The sequence below is a fragment of the Dipodomys merriami genome, unplaced genomic scaffold (assembly GCF_024711535.1).
Source record: "Dipodomys merriami isolate MVZ:Mamm:240054 unplaced genomic scaffold, mDipMer1.0.p SCAF_379, whole genome shotgun sequence".
NCBI lineage: Eukaryota > Metazoa > Chordata > Mammalia > Rodentia > Heteromyidae > Dipodomys > Dipodomys merriami.
In genome coordinates this window covers 45,194-64,749 of record NW_027205370.1, presented here as the reverse complement: position 1 = coordinate 64,749, position 19,556 = coordinate 45,194, and the positions used below count along the sequence as shown (strand labels likewise).

At 37.0% G+C, this 19,556-nt stretch overlaps 1 long non-coding RNA gene across 1 annotated transcript in view; it reads left to right on the top strand.

Moving 5' to 3' along the window:
- The window catches only part of LOC138804907 (uncharacterized), a 60,156-nt gene extending 40,823 nt beyond the window's left edge, over positions 1-19,333 (top strand). The window contains exons 2-3 of the long non-coding RNA XR_011365378.1: positions 17,889-18,049; positions 19,043-19,333. This is a non-coding gene — a long non-coding RNA (uncharacterized lncRNA). The remainder of the gene's footprint in view (positions 1-17,888; positions 18,050-19,042) is intronic.
- The last annotated feature ends 223 nt before the right edge of the window (positions 19,334-19,556 follow it).

Below are 19,556 nucleotides of genomic sequence, written 5' to 3'. Positions count from 1 at the left end.
TTGAGCTGAAGAGCTGAGGGATAGCGCCCAGGCCCACAGTTCAAGCCCCACAACCAACCAAAAAAAAAAAAAAAAGGCAAAACTAGACACATTCTTAATTTTAACGTTTTTTGTTATAAAGTAAAAAAAAAAATCAAAGCAGATAAAAAAACAAGGGTACAAATGATTCCAGTAATTAGCAGATTTGGCTTATTATAAAACTTAATTAAGCAAACAAAAAAAAAAAAAAAGTTCAAATCACACTGTCACATTCTGAGTATATTACAATAAATTGCTAGTTAACAAACAGGTAAAAAAAAAGTTTGTTGAATATTAAATCCTGTTCTAAATAATTAAGGCTTATTTGTTTTAATTTTTTTATAAATCCATTCAGGACTTTAAAATGAAGATATGCTTTTTAAAGATGCAGTGAAAGTATTATAGTGAAGGAAATTTCATAAAATTTTGTTCTCTTACTACAAATAATTCAAATGGAGAATGGATGAATGTACAATGGAAGAATCTGGGAATGGGGAGTTAATCCAGAATAAGTGAATGTAAGAACTAATATCAACAAAAACAGAGGTTCCTGAAGTTGAAGAGATGAACGAACAATCTACAAGCAGTAAAACCATAACAGTTACTTTTTTTTTTATACTATTGGAGTGTGAACTCAGGGCTTTATACTTGCTAGGCAGGTACTCTATCACTTGGGCCTTTTGGTTTTAGTTATTTTTCAGGTAGGGTTCACATTCTTGCAGAAAGCTAGCTTCAGCTGGAGATTCTCCTATCTATGCCTCCATCAGTAGCTAGTATGGCAGATTACAGATGTATGTCTCAGTGTCTGAGATGAGGTCTCATTAGTTTGTTCGTTGGTTATTATTTGCTGCTCTTGAATTATTATCATCCTTATCTCTACCTCCTGAGTAGCGGAGAAAAAATTGAGATCTCTCTGAAAAACAACTAGCAAATTTCAAAGTCCTGAGTTCAAATCCCAGTATTACCAAGAAAAAAAAAGAGTAAAACTTTTTCTGAGGACACAAGGGTAGGGATTCCTGACATCAGGAACAGTGCTGCTATTTCTGTTGTTCACCCTGACAATCTAGAGGAGGAATCTGTTTATGGGCACTGACACTTGGGGCTGGCAGAGCACATGATAAATTCTATTTGAGATACATTGTTTTTATTCTGACAGCAACATCTATTCATCTAATCACATAGTTGACATTTTCACTCACATATTTATAGGCATTTTAGAACTTAGCATGCAGCCTGTCTGGAAAGACCTAAAGAAATGTGTGAGAAGCCTAGGGCAGACACCTGGGACATTTTAACTCATAACAGAGATCAAATAGAACAGCGAAATTCCTAGAAGGTGGTCCTTCCCCTGAAAGTTCCTTCCAGCAATTTTGGCAACTAAAGAGACATACAGTAACAGCAATGAGACTTGCTTCATGGCAAACTGGGTAGTTGAGATTAAAGCCTGTACGTTCTGGACTGAGGCAGGGAAGAAAGGGTAAATAGAGTCTACAGGGTTGTTCAACATAGTCTACTGCTCAACAGAACTGAGATTAACACTGTTGTCTTACATTTTACCAAAGGTCCTGAATAATTTTTCATCACCTACCTAACCCTTATTTTGAATTATTTAGTTGTTTCTATCTCTCCATCTCTTTTTATTCAACCTCCTGACTATATCCACATGATTCTAGAAAAAAATTCAAGTTGCAAATTTTCTTTCAGTTTTAAAATCCATCTATCTTCTAATCTGTCTGGTATCTTCTTTCTCAGTAATGTGTGAAACTCTTGTGTTTGCAACTTTTAACACTGTCAGTATATGACAAATTGTTCATAGACAGGTATTTAAATAGAATATACAAAATGTGACAGAAATACAGTTTTCAATTTAATTCTAGAGACTTTATACTGTGTTCTGGTGGGCTTTGTAATTCTCACAGTTTTGCCTAAAGAACAGTTCAGATCATTAGTACTCTTCTTCACAATAGGGGAAAGTTTTGCCTAAGTTATCAGAACTTTCATAAACCTTTTTGAACGAGGACTCTTTTAAGTTTTTAAAAGATGCTTCTACCAATTATAAAGGGTGCAGAGCCTGGTTAAGACAAATTGTGCACTACAAATGTAGATCCTAGAGAGGGCCTGCCAGATCAATGTTGTTAGACTGCCTAAATCTCACCACAGTGACGTTGTTATCTTTCTTCTTTAGTGTCATCACACAATTATATGTTGTCCTTTATCAAGAGTTTTAGGCCCTTTGCTCTTTCTCATGAACAACATTTTAGTCAAAATGTACTGGAGCTCCAATTGCTTAGTGAAAAATAGGTCACTGCTAGTCATGTTTAGCATTCTTCTTTCCTCCCCTTCGGGATAGAATCTGCCTCAGACTATTTTTCATGGAGAATAAGGATTAGTGCCTCTTTATCAATGTTGTCCACATTCCCCTTAGTTCACTTGATTATCACTGCTGGAAGGTACTTCTCAGAAGTTGAGTTGTAGAACTGTTAAAAAAAAAAAAGTCAAGCTCCCCAGAGCCAGGGGAAATTGAAATGTCACTCTTTACAAGGAGTTTTAGAGGGAGACTAAGCATTTACCTCAGTACACACCATCTATTCTATAGTCTAGTTTAGGAACTTTCAAAATCAATTTTAAATCTTTTCTTTATAGCCTTCCTATCGCCTCAGTATCATACCTTGTCTATTTTGACATTGTGTGGGCCAAACTAAAAGGCTGGAGTGGGAGGGACTGGGAATTGATTGATGTATTGTCTTGGCTCCACCCCATTCCACTACTCCCAGCATGCACTTAGTCTGGCTGTTGCTGTCTGTGCTCCAGCCTTAAGTGCACTAAACCTGCCTGCTGTTTGGCAGACATTTCCCTTTGTTTGTGCTCCGTGGGATGCTCTAATAACCCTCCTCAAGGCCAAATTAGATTTATAAGGGAGGGGAAGCCCGCTAGAGGCCTCAGAATGACTATGCTAATTAGAAAGCAAAATATAAACAGCAACTCCACATGGATGTATTAAATAGGCCAGCATTCTCTATAGCAAATCAAATTAAGAGAAATCCCATTATCTTGCTCAGGGTTTTCTGCCTTTTATCTGACTGCTTGCTTTACTGTTTGAGCAAAATGAGAATACTGAAATATTTCATAATAGGTCTGTTCTAAACTATAGCCTTTTTCTCTCGTGCCCTAAATTATACTACTACCAAGATATTTTTCACAATTAAACTAAACTGTTCTTTTATCCACTGTTAAGTTTCTATCACCCTCTAAAGATTTTAGATTTGACTGCAGCTTCAGATATTTCATTTATACACACCAGCTTGGCTTCTGTGTAAACTAGTTCCCACAAAATAATTTTGATCAGCTCTTTGTAAAGCCCCATGTATCCTATGAGAGTTCATGTTTTTAGATATCTGCTACAGGAAGTAAATATTCCACCCATTCATCTCTAACCTTGTGCAGAGAGGCTGATTCTGCAGAAGATACAAAACAAAGTTTACCTGTCTCCTTTAAATAAAGGTCAGGGAGTCTCAGGAAATTCCAGGTGGAGGCTGGGAAGCAGCTGGGAGGTGGGTAGCTTTTGCCGCTCACTGGAGCTTAAAGGGTGGAGTAAAGAGGCAAATTCTGATAGTTGTTCTTCAAAATTTCCCAGTGGTCACTATTCAGTACTGTTGCTTAAAAAGCAGCCATGAATGGGATGGAAAACTTCTTAGCTACAAACATTTGACCTTATCACTGTAAGCTTAAGGATAGTGGAGAGCAAGATGGCTGTCAATGAGGGAAGAGTAGGACCTTGCAGACAAGCTCCAAGGCAAACCAGCAGGCCCTGGAGACTTGAGCTTCAAGGCTCAGTTGTTTGAGTTGGTTGAGGAGCAAGTACACATGTAGACTTGTCTATCTGACTCTGAATGTTGTATGGTTTACTGATTCTCTGCTGCTTCCCTATGAAAAGAAATGATGTCCTAAGACACTTGGTTCCTTAGTTAAAATTTTTTATTGGGATATGGAAGGGAGAAATCTAGTTGATATTTCACGCAAATATTTTAATTTAAAACACTATTTTTGAACCAGCTAAGTATTTGTGAGCCATCAATGGAAGCTGTACTTTTAATTCAGTGCACTTACTTAGGTAAAGCTTTATTGTAAAACATGTATCCACATTAGATACAGATAATGTTACATTATGGCCGGAACTGCCAAAAGTAAAATAATAGCTCCAAATTAGTCTCTTAAACTTTTGAAATGGGGCAACAGTAAAATTCTTATAGACACAGTCATTGTATAAAGTCTCTGCAATGCTATAGATGTTTCTCTTCTCAGTTTGCAAAATTCATGAGGTTAATAAGTATTAAAATTCTCATTACTATATCATATCAGGTAGGGATGTAGCTCATGGGTGTAATAAACTTGTTCTATTGTTGCAACTCCATCAAATGTCAAGACTACACTTACCTAGCATGATAAAAACTCCCATACCTCTCTGCATACAAACTAATGTGATGAAAAATATTACATATGGGGTTTCTGAGAGCTCACAATTTAAATCCTGATACCCATTGACTTCCCACATAAGGTTTTAGTAGGTGGCAATTAGGTTTTGAAAGAGAATCACTGTTAGCAACATACTATTGGTTGAACTGTAGACATATACTGGACAGTTACATCATTCACCACCGTTGTCGTCCTTTTTTCGATTTTGAGTGACTTTTCCAAAGCATCACTAGTTCCAAGTACTTACATAGCACAACTCTTTCCCTTCATTTTTGTAAGCCTTATAGGCTAGTATTGATGGCCATAATAGCTGACCCTTTCAGCAAGAAGTGAAAGAAGTTTCTCTGGCTGTCTTCTACACAGGCTCCTCTGACTCCCCTCCCCTTCCTGTGATTTTCTATCTCTGATCTTCTCTGTTCATTTCTGGAGACCACATCAGTTTCAGCTACCTCTCACAACATCACCCTTCTCAAATACCACTCTTCTTTTTTTTTTTTTTGGTCAGTCATGGGGCTTGAACTCTGGGCCTGGGGACTGTCCCTCAGCTCTTCAGCTCAAGGCGAGCACTCTACCACTTGAGCCACAACACCACTTCTGGTTTTCTAGTGGTTTATTGGAGATAAGAGTCTCACGGACTTTTTTCTGCCTGGGCTGTCTTTGAACCATGATCCTCAGATCTCAGCCTCCTGAGTAGCTAGGATTATAGGTGTGAGCCACTGGCGCCCAGCAGATACCACTCTTGTAATAAACAGCTTAAGACAAATTACCATTAGCGATTCATTTGGGGACCCGTAAAGAAAAATGGAATAAGGAAAATTCTACCTAGAAATTTAAACCGTTGTCATAGGATGAGGAATTTTGTCCCTCAGCTCTTAGGTAGAGGAGGGGATGGAAGATAGATCACCTCCTACCCACATCTTTTTCCCTTTTAAGTATGCTCAGTGTTCATGAAACAGATAGGCTTCTGGCTGTGAGCTAGGCATTAGGTTCTTTCCCCAGCAATAAATCATGATTTGTCTAAGCCAAACACAGACCCATTTCCTAAGATTAATGTGAATACAAGGGAGGAGGTGGGGACCATGACTCACTCACTTAGGCCAAAGGAGCCAGAGGAATCCTGGCCAGAAAAATTTCATTCAGAAAACCTTTTCCTCGGTCAAACCTTAAGAATCATAGGTCTTTTCTTCTTCCCCATTCCTTTTGCCTGGAATTCAGATCAGCTGCCTGGCAGCCATCTTCCTATCACAAATTGAAAATTGGGGGACAAGATGCAACATTTTAAAGATAGATGACTTATAAGCCTGGTCCCATAACCTCAATGTTGAGCTTATTTCTAGAATTCTTATTCCTCAAAGAAAAAAACCTGCATTTTAAAGTTTCTGTTACCTGGATCTTGTAGCAGAAAGCATTGCAAAGTAACAGCAGCTGGTAGGCATTAGTACTCAGGCCACATTTTATTTTTCATGGCTAGGACAGTATTTTAATAACTGGAATTCAGTGCTTTTCAGCATGGTTGGCTGTGAATAGATAATGATCAGTCTTAGTTTAATCATGTGTCAATAATAATTTTACTTCTCAGCCTTTCAGAGGGCCTTGTGTTCATGAACTTTGTCTGAGGACACTTAGACACATATCATTAAAATGGGAAGCTATGCTGGCTTCCTGGGCTTGTTAGGGCTTGTATGATATGAAACCATATGCTTTCCAGGTTTGCACTGGTTTAGGTCATTATTAGGCACTAATAGTGTTAAACACTCCAAACTCAAAGCAACTGTTCAATCAGTTGGTCACTCCCGGTTGCAACAAGGATAAACCCAGGATTTTATCTTCTACTCTTGCTCTCTGAGGTTTCTAAGACTGATGGCAAGCATTCCAAGAAATGCTTTGAGATACTGGCTAGATGAAGTTGGCTATGTGTGGCTCTGTGTTCCACATCTGTCTCCTGTAAAATGTAATGGTATCCTTATGGGTCTCCTCATGGACTGATATTTACCACATACATAATCGGTATATTCAAGCAGTAGAAAAAGATTAGAAAATATGAATTTTAAGTTTTTCTAGCTTCAACCCTATCAAGCAGGCAATAACTTAACATTAATTCTATTGTTTGCATCATAACTTTAAAGCTGATAAGTCAAGAAATAAAATTAGTATTTAGACAAGATTTATTGTCTCTGCTGGAAAAGATGAGGAATTTCCTAAATTTACCCAACATCTTACCTCTTCTACTAAATCTCTTAATTATAATTACAGAAAAGATTGTAAATGTCATAGCTTGATTGAAAATAAGTTGCAAGTAAGTCTCCCATGCTTTGCTTTATAGATTCAACTCTCAGATAATGAGTGGCATTTATCATATTATGTAAATGTTCTTTTAAAGCCAATTAAATGAATGGATTCTTACAGGAGACAATCCTATATTATTGAAACATTGCTCTTTGGAGTAGAATTTTCCAAGTATTACGGGAAAAAATGCCCTATGAATCTCATTTTACCTACCTTTTTGGGTTCTCATGTTTTCATAACCCTTTATGTCTCAAGGTGGAATATCCACTTATGGAGCTGAAGTTTTTTTTTAGCTAAAAACAAATATTTGAAAGTAGTTTAATGAAGATTATTCATAAAAGAGCTCACTTGATGAGCTGAGTTTTCACTCTAGGACATCAGTTTTCCCATCTATTACTTACTCAAAGAAGTACTCACATGTAAAAGTATTAAGTTTAAAATTTCTTTCCTTCTATCCTCCCTCCCTCCCTCCCTCCCTCCCTCCCTCCTCCTTCTTTCCTTCCGCCCCCTTCTTTCCTTCCTTCCTTTTCTTCCTACTGTGTTTGAACTCAGGGCCTCATATTTGCTTGGTGTGGTAGGCAGGTGCTCTACCACGTGAGCTATGTCCCCAGTCCTTTTCTGCTTTAGTTATTTTTTTGGATAGGGTCTTGCGTTTTTGCTCAGGGATAGCTATAGATGCCGATCCGACTACCTATGTCTTTTTCATAGGACTATTTAAGTGTGCAAAACCATACCTGATTTTTGCCTCTGTTGACTTCAAATTGCAATCCTTTCAATTTCAGCCTATTAGCTAGGATTGCAGATATGAGCCACTGTACCTGGCCCCAAATCCTAAATTCACAAATAGAAAAACAAAACAAACCACAGTGGATAACATCATAGGTAAAATGTTTGGCATCAGTATGATTGTTCCAGAGAAATTGATCCCCCCACCCCACTCGCACCTCCTTCCTACTCTCTTCTTTCTTGTACTTAGGGTCAAACCCAGAGTCTTGTCTGTGCTGGGAAAGTGCTCTAACACTGAGATACATCCTCATAACAGACATTTTCCTTCTGAAACCTGATGCAAGTGAGCAGTTTCAAAAATGACCAAGTTTTCAATGTATACTTAGGTATGAGTTGAATTTTGTTTATCCTGTTCAGTAATTGGTAGTTTCTTTTTATCAGAAATTCTTAAAACTAATTTATAAGACATTGGTCAAATCAACAGTCATCAAATGAAACCAAATAGTGAGAAAAGAATTAAGGAAAAACATACAAAAGAAACAAAAAAAATCACATAGTACATTATAAATACATTAAATACAACAGCAAGAAAGATAAAAACACTTGTGTCCTTATCTTGGGGTTCATTTCGCTTAGCATCATCTTATATAGTCATGTGTACATAGCTTTTGACCATTTTTGCTTGTCCTAGACATATACTAGTTATTGCAAATAAGGGAAACTATGGGACCTATGTTTCTTGGGGCCTGGCTTACTTCATTTAATATATTTATATATTTATATATATTTAATATATTTTTCCTAACAAATGGGGTGGTGTCATTCTTTCTTCCCCCATGGTAAACCCCTGTTTTCACTGTATTTGATTCTTGTGCCCTACATCTTGTATGTACATTTTTCTAATTTGGGGAAGGGAAGGGAAATAACAAAATGCTGAAGTAAGGATACAGGTTGACCTATTGTAACAATGACATGTGCAAGACACTGTTGAAAACGAACTTTACAACTTCGGGTGGGGGATAGAGGGTGGAGGGAGGATTTGAAGTAGGGTGGAAAGGAATGGTAGGGGAAAAACAAAGGAGGAGGTAACAATTCTTGATAGGAAAGGTACTCATTACCTCACTCATGTAACTGTAACCCCTCTGTACAGTATCTTTATAATGAAAATATATATTTAAAAAGAATTAAGGAACCCCCTCCCCATAGATCCTTTAACCCATCACACTATATCCATGATTCACTTGGAGAACATTTTCAACTTTTAGCTTTATCTGGAATTCACTTCTACACAGGTAAATAACACATATACTCTTTTGTTTATTGATCATCCATTGGTATATTATATCCAATAGCAGACATTGATGATTATTCCAATTTGATATCCCAGCATTAATCTATTCCCGTGATTTTCTCAGCTTACTTTTTATAATTTTCATAGTGAAGCTAGTATTTTCAATCAGACTACACCAGTATGGCTCTATATAGTATATTATAATTGAGATTGTTTTGTACAACGGTTAGTTTTCGAGTATCTTTTATAAAAATACTTCAGATGAGCTATGAAATACTGATGTTTTTCTAAATACCAAAATTTAAATTGATCCATGCTTTCTGTTTCCTAGCTAGCTTCCCTGTGTAGATTTGTATTCTCTATCCCCAGGCAGGATTGATTATTCTCAGGGCATGACTTATTACTCATTTGGGAGTTTTTCTGCTCCAATATTCAGTTTCTCCTTTTAGAATCATATATCTTATTGTTGTTGTCATCATTGTTTATAATCTTGGTTTGATGGAATTCATCTTTCAGTACCATCTGAGAAAAGGTGTATGAGAAGTATATTTTAGTTACAGGTCTGAAAATACCTTTTTCAACTTAGATTTCTCTGCCTGCATAAATCATTAATAAAATATATGCATTGGACAACATTTTTTCTTTATAATTTTGAAGCCATTATTCTATTGCTTTCAGATGTCCTGTGTTGATGTTTCAAACACATTCTTCTTTCTCCTGACTTGTTTTCCTCCTCTGGAAAATTTTAGGGTCTTATTGTCTCTGTGATATAACTTTGATATAACTTTGGAGCTTATGTACTTTATAGGCTGAGATTTTAAATGACAGTTAAATATATTGATTTTTTTCCTTACTGACATTAAAAATTAACACCTTAAGGGTAGAACATTAATTTTGATGCCCAAATAAAAAGAAGGAACTTCTGTGTACAATACATATCACACCTATATTTCAAATAAATGTGTTGGCTCAATACTATATTTTATGTACAAATATATAATATTATAAGGCATTGGATTTACAATGTATTCATATCGAGAATCAAATTTATTGTTATTTTTCCCATAGAATTTCATCATACTCAATTCTGAAAAGATGAGTCAAGTAGAAACTTTTCTTTCTTTTTTGGCCATACATGGGTTTGAAATAAGTCCCCTGGATGACTAGGTTTGAGTGATAGCCCTGGTCTGTGCCTCTAGGCCTGGTTTTCTCTGGCTGGTTCTTGAGCCTGCCTTGGTACTGCCCAAATGAGCTGTGATCTTCTTGCTTCTAGGTTTCCTGTTGTGGCTTGGATCATAATATCCAGCTTCTCTCTATGTAAATGGACTTTGCAGAGTTTTCTGTCGAAGGTTGGCCTGACATCATGATCTTTCCAATCTCAGCCTCACAAATATCTTGAAAGACAGACATGCAGACCCAAAGAAACATAGGCTCCATGGTTTCCCTCATTTGTAATAATTAGTGTATGCCTTGGATAGTCCTAGCAGAGGATCATAATAGCTCCCTATGACCACATAAAATGATGCTAATTGAGGTGAACTCTAAGATAAGAGGTTTTCTTGGTTGTTCTCTTTATATTTCTTTTTTTTTTTTTCATTTTTCCCCCTTTGGCTTATCTCTGGTCAACACTTTTTATTTTGGTCCTCTGTGTCTTTGTATATATGTTTATCTGATTTGGGGTAGGGAAGGGTAATAACAAAATGACGATACAAAGGACAAATGCAACAGCGATACTGATAAGACACTATGTTGGAAATGAACTTTACAACATGGGCAGTGGGGTGGCGAGGGAGTGTGGGAGAAAAATGAGGGAAGGAGTAACAATATTTGACAGAAAATGTACACACTACCTTACCTATGCAACTGTAACTCCTCTGTACATCATCTTTATAATAAAATTAATATAAAAAAGCAGGATAAAAGTTATACTTCCTCACCACAACCAAAAAGAAAAGAAAAGAAAAGCTAGGCATATGCTACCATGCCCAGCTATGGGTTGAAAAAAGATCTTACAAAGTTTTCTTCTCCTACTGAACTTGAACTCGCTTCCTGTTCTCAGTCCTTCAAATAGCTAGGATTACAGGTATAAGCCACCAGCTCTTGGCTTGAAAATTTTCAAAATGTGATTAATAATGAAATGCTTTTTAGCAAATAGTCATATTAGATCAGTGTTATTAGACTTTATTACATAGTAATATGGATACACAGTAGTCATTTAACAAATACTTGTATTTATCATCAAATTCCAAGTACACAGCATAAAAATCTGAAGTTTATATGTGCTATATTGTAACCATTATGAGGAAGAATGTTTACAATTAATTCTTAGGATATTGTATTATCATGTACAGATTTAACAAGAAAATATCAATGTATATAAATTAACTGGGTTACTGCCAGACTTTTTCCTGCCAATGAAATCCTCTGAAATTTGAGATGTATTTCATTCCTTAGACTTTCAAAAGGACTTTCTTCAAACTTTCTCATATTCTCTTTTTTGATGTACAATAGAGAAAACCATGGGCAGTGGGCCAACAGCCTATCGTATCATTATTCCTTTAGATGTAAGTTTCTTAATCTATTAAATGAGAAGAAGCAGATTCATTCACTTCCATAGTGATGGGTCACACTTATGAGAGAGAGATTCTCAGTGTCATGGACAGTTTCTTCTTGCTTTTACTATTTGCTTAAGAAAGGGATGGAGGCATTGTCCTGAATGAAATGTCCACTATAACTCCCCTGGGTGATATGTCAGAGTATACAGTCACGTGCACCTGGGAGCCCCAGGACACAGAGGGTAGGCATCCTTCAGCAAGACCAAATCATGGCAAAGGACTTGGTTCCTGTGACAAGTGCTGCTTTCTTACAGACTTGTTTGACCTAAGTTTTTAAATTTTTCCTACCTATAGATCCAAGAATTGATACAAAGTCTCACCTGCTTGCCACAAAGAACTTTCAGGGGTTAGTGTGATGGGAATATAGTATTTTTTTGTCACAGGAAGGGAGCTAGCTAATGTACACATAGTCTGAATGAAATGTATCACACATTTCTTAAAATGGGAAGGACATCTACCAGTTTCTTACTTGTGTATGCCTCCCCTCACTTCAATGCTTAGAGGACCTTTGAGAAGTGTGATTTAGACTATTAAGGCTCCTAACTGGCTGTCCTACAGAGAGTTAATGACTAATGTGGAGGGAGGCAGTGACCAGCCTCTGTTTCATCTTTTCATTGTCTGCCAGAGTAGCATGTAATCTCTTCCAGGCATCTGCAACTAAAGGCAAAACATGCCAATTATTTTTATTGATCTAAAACCTTCATAGGTGAAACACCTTGCCAGGGCAGCATATGGAAATTTAGATAAGGAAATGATTGCAGAGACACAGAAAAGGTTTTGCTATTTGGAAGAGAATGTGTAGACCTTTAAAAAATGAGGAGGTACTTGGTATTATAGAGCTTACGAGTGCCAAAGACGAATCATGCAGTTGCTGCAATGGAAATTGATTACCAAGGCTTCGATGAGTCACATGCCTTTGGAATTAAGTACTCCAATCTGTTATTGTCAGTATCCTGATGGGTCAACCAGGCTGTGAATGGGAATTTGCATTAAACTGATTTGAGTGTTTTTTCTTGAACTAACATCACTCAATCAAGAAACATATTCAGACAGAGTGAGATAAGCCTGACTGTATTTGATTTGGAAAAGCAGAGGGGCAAAGGATTAGCAGGCAGAATTTAAAAGTACCATAAAGCTGGCTCTCCAAGCTGGTCTAGGGAAAAGCAGGTAAGAATTCTCTGTGCCATAAACAGTGTGCACAACCAAAGCAAATTCGTTTCTCAGCTCTGTAGCATGTTGATGTAGTCATGGATTACAAACCCATCTGGCAATGCAGAAGGCTTCTTCTTAGATGATTCCATATCTGACTGCAAAAGGACAAGTATTTTCCATCTGTCTCAGGGTCAAGCACCTATATTTCCACTGTACCTTTGCCATGTACTCTACTTCTTTTTCATACTTTGTATTTTCTCATTCACTGATCTTTTGACTTCAGGAAAGCTACTTGCTTAATATGGAAAGAAGCATTTATGTAAAGAGCATAAGTAGGCTAGACAATCTCAGGTTCACTCAGGTCTGACATTGTGTGAGTAGAAAATATCATACAGGCCACATTTCATTTTGACAGTGGATGGTGGATACTTTTTGCAGATTAGGTGCTGTGACTCACAAGGTACCTTCTCTGCGTATTGTTCTCATGACACATACTAACTGATGTTTTCAAGCATGCACAAATCCTCAGGGGCTATGCTGTGTTTTCAGTGTACATGATGGATTTTGGTAGTTATTGAGAATTGACAACATTTAATTGTTGAGTGAATAAATGCCTTCAGTTTAAGAAGCAGCATCTATTAATGATAAAAATGATTCTGACTCACTAAACTATGCATAAAGCAAAGGAGTCCCTGTTATCTACTATTAATCACCCATATAGATATGCTAAAAAGGGTTTTGAAGGGTGAGGAAAGAGCATCAAAAACTTGTTAGTTAGGATGGATGTTGCTGATCTTGCCTTTAAAACCAGTTAATGTGGAGACAGAAGTGGAAGAATTTTTGAAGCCAGTCTAGGTAAGTTAAAGGGACCTTGTCCCCAGAATAAAAGGTCTGAGATAGAGATGTGGGAGAGTTCTTGGCTGACATGCCTGAGAACCCTAGGCTAAGTGTTTACTACTGCAAAACAAACAAAACCAACATTATGTGCTGGACAGTCCTTTACAGGATGCAAAAAAGGCAAAATATATAGCTTGGCATTATAACACATTCTAAATAATGCCAAGTTCAAGCTGTATTCCTTCAATTAACAATAAAAACAAAAGCTATCTAACATCTAAGTATTGTTTTTACCTGGTTCAAGGATTACTTACAAGTATCACAGCTGACTAATGTCTACCTTACTAAGCAATAAAATAAAAATTTGGTGAAGACGTAAGTTTTCTGGTTTACAGATCAACCAGGACTTTTTGGAGTAATAGCTGACCTCTTATCAGTGCCAAGAGTCCCTTACGTTTCCATTCTGTCTACTCCCAGGGTTGCCATGGTAACACTATCAGAGTGTTCTTACTGATGATTACTGCCTGCCAGAAGTCTAAGAGATATTTTACTCTGTAGGAGACTTCACTGCCATACATCCCTTCCATGACTGTCTGCCACTACCAGATATAGGAATCATGAACACTAGTTTTGTCTGTAATCATGCTGGGACTTAGTATTCACAGGATATGCACCTTCAGTTGTTTTTTTAGGTCATGTCTTTGCTTGGTTTTAAAATACAGGAAGTGTTTCTTAAAAATCAACATATTTATCTTAAAACTTGCTGAATTTGTCTCTTGAACTTCCTTTCTTAAGCAGAAGTCAGTGAAGTTTTGGAAACAAGCCATTAGCACGAGGAGCACTCATTGTTTGAAAGTGTTACCATTTGAGCAATCAATATTTCTTTCCTCAGTGTGAGTCTGGGTTTGTTCTGAAATAACCTCAGAGTTGAGAAAATCCCTGGAGACATGGTCAAAGGTGACAAAAGGAGTTTTATTAGCCAGTGTCATGCCACCCTGCAACTCAAAGACTGTCAGGGCTGTCAACTGTTAAACTGGTTCAGAGTCCAAAGAGCCAACTGCCAGGTGATTCTGATTGGCTGAGCCCTGTGGCCACCTAAAAACCTATGTAGCAGTTGCTGGTCATCAACTATGGTTAAAACTAGGCAGACAGAACTGAAAGTGGGGGCCAACAAGAAAACTGGGTTCTCACAGTTCAGTCAAACACCATTCAGCTTGAACTACAGGTTCTGTTGTTGACTTCTTGTTTGAACTGGAGGTCTAGCTATTAAAAATCCTGAAACAGTGCACTGAAGGTAATGTCTGGGATATCTTGAAGTCTAGAATGATAAAAATTAGTAGAACACTTATGACCTCAAAAGAGCAAGACCACTGGTTATTACAGAGCCAGGCACTGATGGTTCATACCTACAATCCTAGCTTCTCAAGCAGATCAAGCAGGAATGTCCACGAGATGTTTATCTTTAATCAACCATCAAAAGCCAGAAGTGGAGCTGTGATTCAAGTAGTAGACTTGAGCACAAAAGCTCAGGGACAGTGCCCAGACCCTGAGTTCAAGCCCAAAGACTGGCAATAAAATAAATAAAAGGTAGAAATCAGGCAAAAATTTCAGAATCTAATTTTGAGAAGTAATTTCAGGAAGTAATTTTGTAATAGGGTTAAATAAGAGCCTGAGAAAATAAATCTAGAAAGAACATTGTGCAAAGGGAAGACAATTTAGGACTTCATCATTTAATGGTATAAGGCATAACTTTCGGGAAACTAAGAAGTATTTAGAGGGTTGTGCTACAAGAGGAGGAAGTAGGATGGAAGTGTGTGTTAAAGGTCTAAGGAATTCACCACAGGAAAGACGGCTGTATTCCCATCCAACTTCTGTTAAAATCGAGAAAAATTGGCTGGGAAGAATAAGGCTTAGCCTATTCCAGCCACCGGGGGGCTTAATTTAATGTTTCTTGTTTACCTAAAAGTCCTTTTCCCAAATTCTTCACCCCTCCCTCTTCTGACTCTAGAGAAGAATAAACAATTGATCAATGTTTATACACATATCACAGTCTTGAGTTTTCAATTGTAGTTATATGACCTTCAGAGAGCAGAGACAGAAACTTGTTTTTGTAGTTTCCCTACTTGAAGAGGTATCAGGTTTCTAAACAATCATATTGTACAATCTTCCTTCAAGTTCTATGATATGAAAAGTTATGAAGTTGACAAATACATAAAACTGTGTCATTAACATCATGGAAACAGATATCAGTATTAAAACTAAATTTCAGCCAAAAAAGTCAATATAATATTATGTTCTAGAATATGTAATAACCAGACCTGTGTCATAGGCATTCATTCTTACATAATTTTCGTAAACATCAGTCTGTCCAGATATTTTTCTTTTGAGGTGTTTGAGTGCTTGCTGTGCCTATCTTTCTCAGTACCTATTACTTAGTACCTATTCATATATAGTTATAAATAAACAACTGGGTCCAAAGAAGTGCCCAAGGGAGTCACTTGCAAATGACCCTAACTCCTCCTTATGATTAAGGTCAACATTCCCTAATTTTTCTTCTTTATTTACTAAATACAGGTTGGCTAAAATACCCATGGACCAACCAACTGTAGCTTACAGTTCTTGCTATGTTGTTTTTAAAAGTGTTCAGCTTTGGGGCACTAGGGGCTTTCCATACTGGTGTTTTGCAAGGTGTTTTAGAGAATGCAAGTATGTAAGTCCTTATGATTGAAGTTATTACTTGGTCAAGCTTTTAGTAGTCCATAACCATCCATAGAGTACTGTCTGTTTTTTTCCTAGAGACCATATAGTAAAATATACAAAGCCACAATAGAAATCACTGTTTTGGCATCCTTAAAATCTTTAGAGGAGGCTCTGTCATTCCCCATCCCCCTTCCTAAAATAAGATGTTGTTGTTAGTTTGCTACTTTGTGGATGGGGCAGTTATAATTTCCACTTAGCTTATAGGATTTACATTTAAATAGGATCTGATCATGACTCTAAGATGGGAGTTGTATGCCACGCTGACTCCAGTGGAGTCTGCTTAGCATGGGAAACCATCTATCAGACCATGATAGGGGCTTCAGAGACCTATCTCCAAGTTTTGGGACTTCACCGAAGTCTACCTTGGAGAATAGGGCTTCTAAGAGGCCTACTCCTGGAAAAAGGCTGGCAAACCCCTGGGAAAAGATGTGTTTCTGTCTTTCTTCCCTCATAAGAGTGCCTGTTAATCTTTTACTGCTTCTACTGCTTTTTGTACTTGCTCATTATCAACGTTCCCTTATTCAAAGCTCTTTCTTAAGAATGTTGACGACTCCAATATCTGATGAGTGTCTTAAAAAATATGACGGACTCACCAGAGTTAAGTGCTACCCTGAAACCCCTCTTATGAAGGCTAGTAGACAAGTTATAAGTAAATATAAAAGTATTGGGGGTTTCACAAAGTCACTTCAGCAGAAGGAATTATTTGTAAGGGATTTACAAGAAGCTATAGGCTCAGCTAAAACAGAAAGAATGTATGGCAATTGCTGAGATAATTATTTAGGAGAGAGAATTTCCTGCTATTTACTAAGAGAATTGCTAGGTCTCCTTAAAGTTTACTATTAAAGAAGAGACAGGAAAGATCTTATGGGAAAGTTAAGGCCTCTATAAAAATAGGTAATGGTTAATTGGTGACAAACATCGAAACCCAAACCCATTGTATTCCTTAGAGATAAGCTGGAGACAAATGCCTATCAGGTGCCCAGCTGGTGACCACCCAAGAATGAAGCCATGCAGCAAGATTGTGTAACCTTTTGCCCTTTCTCATGAGACTTCTGTTATAAAAGTTTGCTATCCTCTGCATTAAATCGCACTCAGCACTCAGCATCCACTCCTAATGTGTGTGAGTTGTCTGTTTGCCATCTCCCCACCTATTCCAGGTTCCTCCCTTAGGTGTCCTCCGTCGTCCCGACAGAACCTGGTCCGCGGCAGTTGTCAATATCCAATTTCCTTTGGAGAACACTTAAATATTTATATACCTGTGATAGCATTAGTATTGAAAATTAAAATGTTTTATTCTCTTATCTGAAATGTTTTTCTTCATCCATTTACTTTGTTTTTTTCTTTTTTATTTTAAAGGCTTTTATATTATTTGTCTTTTTCATGTTTAGGTCTACTGTTTTAAGAATTCTTTTATAATGATGGTATTACCTTCACAGCCATATTATTCACAGGTATTGTAATATGCAGTTCCATATTTTCCTTTACTACTGAGAAACTTTAGGTATATAATATATATCTATATATATATGCACATATACACACTTACATCTTTCAGGCATGTGATAAAGTCATATTTCTGAAATAATCTATACTGCCTTGATACTTAAAATAATTTTTGTACAGAATTACACATTCAATTATTTTCTCAGAAGTTTTCTTAGAATTCTGTTTTCTAATATGTTTTGATTGCTTTAGAGAAAATACATACTACCTTCATTTTCATTCTCTAGAAATCAAGGTTTTATCATTTAAGAGATGACATTTTATGGAAGGGACAAGACCAGGGGAAGAAAAATGAGGGAAGGAAAAAAAGAATGGAGACACATAAAGATCCACTGTGATAGGTTTCTGTGCAAACCACCACCTTGAAACATGTCATGAAGAATAGCAGGTACAACCTAAGAATGATGATGACAATAATGATAATGGGGAATGTATATGAAAGAGGGACTGTCTAGGAAGGAACAAGTAGAAGGGCGAGAGGGGAAAGGAAGGGATAATGAGAGGTAAAAAGAATCAAAGGGTATTACATATGTGTATGTGATATGCAGAAGAATGCGTACTGCATACATATATGTATTTTTGTGCATGAGGGAAGGAATGGGAATATGGTGAAGAGTAAATTTGTTCATTGTGCCCTGTTTACGTGTATGGAAATGTCACAAAGAAGCCATCTGCTTATCATGCATATCACAACATGATACACTATTTGAAGATGATATCAATGAAGGACTTCTTTTTTTCTTTTGTATTTCTGGCTCTTGTTTTGAAAAACTGTATGACATTCTTATGTGAGTATACCATAGTATGGTAATCAATCCTGTGGAATCATTTGGAGATGTAGCTACTCCTATCTAAATTCATACATGCATGGCAATGCATTTCCCATTAAGTAAATTCACACATTTCCACAAGTATTTCCTACTGAGGTGTTGGCTGCTGTTGTTTTTGAAACTTAAGAAAAACTATTAGCAAGTCACCTCAAAGACAGCTAATGCGCACTACCAATGCATATATATTCCCATCATCTTGACCTTATAAGATACTGTGGCTACCTCAGAAACTTCTTTATTTTTATTCCTTAAAAGATAAAACACTGGGAACATCAGAAACAGAACAGCAATTAACTCTTATCTGAAGATGTTGAATGACACATTGACAAGCAGAATTCTAAGATTCCCAAACCCTGGCTTGCAACTCCCTCCCTTTGTTGTAGAGAGAAGTGAATATGATGGGATTTTACTTCCATAATTAGGTTATATTATATGGCACTGGTGATAGAATTTTAATGGAAATAATTAGTGTTTCTAATAAGTTGATTTTTGAATTAATCAAAAGGGAGAGTTTTCTGAGTGTTTACCCTAATCAGTGAATCTTTTCTCAGATCAAGACATTGGAGGCAGAATAATCAGAGGTTCCAAGCAGGAAATATGCTCACTTGTCAGCTATGAAGATACCAACTGCCATATTTTAGAGGATCACATAGTAGGAAAGAGCAAGCAGCATCTATCAACTATAGCTTGATTTCTACAGCCACAGGGACTGAATTCTGCCATTAGCCAATAAGCCTTGACAAGGACACCAAGCCTCAGATAACATCACAGCTCTTACTAGCACTTTCATTTCAGACTAAGAGGACCCTACTAACTTGCATCCGGAATCTTGACATATGTAAATTCTGAGATAATAAATTTGCGTCCTTTTAAGCCTCTAAATTTCTCCTATTTAGCTATGTAAACATATACAATTGATACCATTAATTCATGTAGAACTAATCTATAACTTCAGGGTTATGTTCACCTTCAATGCTTCTACCTCATTTGTGACTACATGTGGCAGAGGACAAATCTGTCTCTTTTAATAAAGACCCACATCCCACAGAGCTATCCAAGCAACCA